Source organism: Primulina tabacum, chromosome 7, assembly GCF_025594145.1.
Source record: "Primulina tabacum isolate GXHZ01 chromosome 7, ASM2559414v2, whole genome shotgun sequence".
NCBI lineage: Eukaryota > Viridiplantae > Streptophyta > Magnoliopsida > Lamiales > Gesneriaceae > Primulina > Primulina tabacum.
In genome coordinates this window covers 20,802,415-20,805,126 of record NC_134556.1, presented here as the reverse complement: position 1 = coordinate 20,805,126, position 2,712 = coordinate 20,802,415, and the positions used below count along the sequence as shown (strand labels likewise).

Below are 2,712 nucleotides of genomic sequence, written 5' to 3'. Positions count from 1 at the left end.
AGGAAATTTACCTTTTTCATGAACATTAAGTGCAGATGCAAATTTAGCAAGAGTATCTTTCAAATCTGTCATGGTTCGAGCAGTTTGAGTATTGATAGACTCTTGCTTTGCAATGAAAGAATTCAATAAATCTTCCAAATTCCTTTTAGGTGGAGGAACATAAGATGAATAATTTGAAATCAGGTTGCGGAAATTGTGCAGCATTATCATTCCTCCAACTAAAATTTGGATGATTTCGCCAACCTGGATTGTAATTTTGAGAAAATGGTTCAAAATTTGGCCTTTTGAAATTGTTCAAAACATTGACTTGTTCTAGAGACATTCTTTAAAAGAGGGCAAAATGGGACAATCTTTTGTAGAATGATCACTTGTATCACAGATGTGACACGCAATTTCTTGAATAGCTTTTAATTGACAATTTTTTTCAATTCAAGTGCCTCAACTTTTCTTGCCAAAGAGGTAAATCTAGCTTGGAGATCATGTTCATCTTTGAGGGTGTACATACCTCCACCAGATGTGGGAGATTGAATCTTGTTTGATGGTTCGATTGTACCTATAGTGTCCCAATTTTGAGCATTTTCAGCTAATGAATCGAGATACTCAATTGCCTCATTTGGATCTATATCTTCAAATGTTCCATTACACATAAATTCAACCATTTGCCTATATTTAGGTATTAAGCTTTCATAAAATTGAGAAACAACTCTCCAAATTTCAAAACCATGATGTGGACAAAGATTAAGCAATTCTTTGTATCTATCCCAACACTGATAAAAAGTTTCTACTTGTTTTTGAGTGAAAGTGGTGATTTGCCTTTTGAAAGGATTTGTTCTATGAGATGGAAAAAACATTTTCAAAAATTGTTGTTGCAATTCATCCCAAGTTCGAATGGATCCCGATCTAAGATTTTGTAGCCAAGTTTTATCTTTATCTTTTAAAGAAAAAGGAAAAAGCTTAAGTCGAATGGTGTTCATGCTACAATTTAGATCATTATATATGTTGCACACTTCTTCAAACTCTCGTAAATGCATGTATGGATTTTCAGAATCTAAGCCATGAAAATTGGGTAAAAGTTGGATAATAACAGGCTTAAAATTGAAATGAGATGCATCAGGGGGAAAAACTAGACATGAAGGTGCACTAGTACGTGTAGGATTCATGTGATCTCTAAGTGTTCTTCGTCTATCATGATCATGTTGAGATTGAATTTCATCTTCATTTTCTTGGATGGGTTCTTCCGCCATGTTTTGTAAAAATAAAGGGTTATTTCGAATGAGTCGACCACTAAGTGTACGTGACCAAATGCTCATGCAAATGCAAATGCAAAAGAATAAAAACACACAAAAGCAATAAAAATTCAAATATAAAAAAATAAACTATAAACAAAATTAAATAAACTTGAAATTAAATTATACTTCCCCGGCAACGGCGCCAAAAACTTGTTGAGACTTTGATTGTTGCACTCCCAAGAGCAGGTTGTCCACAAGTAGTATAATTCGGTGAGTCCGAATATCGCATCCACAGGGAAGCTAAGGTAATTACAAGTCCACTACAATGTCTTTTTGTTTTTGTTTTATTTTTCTTTTAATAGTTTGAATCTTTAATTGGTAATTTTTAATTGTTCAAATTTTAATTTAAGTAGTTGAGATTAAAGGATCCACTCTTGGTATTTTAATATAGTTAACATTAATGAACATTATTGAAATCCACTTAATAAAATGGTTCCAATATATATTAAATAATCATATTTTTATTATGTTATATATTATTATCTTTTAAGTATATAATATATACAAAAACTTGTAAATGTTGTCAAGTATTTATTGTGCTATATATATATTTGTAAACAATAAATCAAGGTTCCCACTTTAATTGGTAGGTAAAACCAAACAAACATTTAAATGGTACCAAGAAATTAATATTATGATATAATCATATAATAAATCAAGGCATCCACTTTAAATGGTTGGTAATACAAAACTAACATTTAAATGGTTCCAAGAAATTAATATTATGATATAATCATATAATAAATCAAGGGATCCACTTTAAATGGCTGGTAATACCAATCTAACATTTAAATGGTTCCAAGAATTTAGTGTAACATATAGCAACAATAAATCAAAACTCCCACTTATAAGTAGGGTATAATAATACTTAAAGAAATAAATATAACATAAATAATAAATAATGATTAAATAATATAAAACATAGATTCTTACCTTTTAATAATCTTATTATCATGCCAAGAGTTTCACCTTTTCATCTCAACTTTAGGAAGTTAGCTACTCATTATTCAAAATGTAAAACTTTTAATATGAATTTAACATGCTAATTATATTTAAATGAAGAAACAAAGGGAAAACAAAGAGAGAAATATTATGAACTCAAAGGTTTGTTAATAAAATGAGGGATATCTCAATACATATAGCCAAATTTGGGGAGACAACCACAAATAAAATATTATTTTTTACACATAAGTCTTCATTGGTGTTCCAAGAAATTAATATTTTAATACACATCACTTTTGAAAATCTTCCCATCCGAATTTTCTTCTCCACATAAAAACAAACATGTAGATATCTGAGTTGTTTGAATTGTGGTATTTTTTTTTAACCTGTTGACCAAGTAATATGAGAGATATGGTCAAAATACTAGAGCATGGTAAAACTGCCACTTCTTTGGTAACTTTAATTGTTGCTTAATTTGATC

At 29.7% G+C, this 2,712-nt stretch overlaps 1 non-coding gene across 1 annotated transcript; it reads left to right on the top strand.

Moving 5' to 3' along the window:
- The first annotated feature begins 717 nt into the window (after nt 1-717).
- Nucleotides 718-826, top strand: LOC142552456 (small nucleolar RNA R71). Its single transcript, XR_012821786.1, has one exon. It is a non-coding gene; the product is annotated as a small nucleolar RNA R71 (small nucleolar RNA).
- Nucleotides 827-2,712: the final 1,886 nt, after the last annotated feature.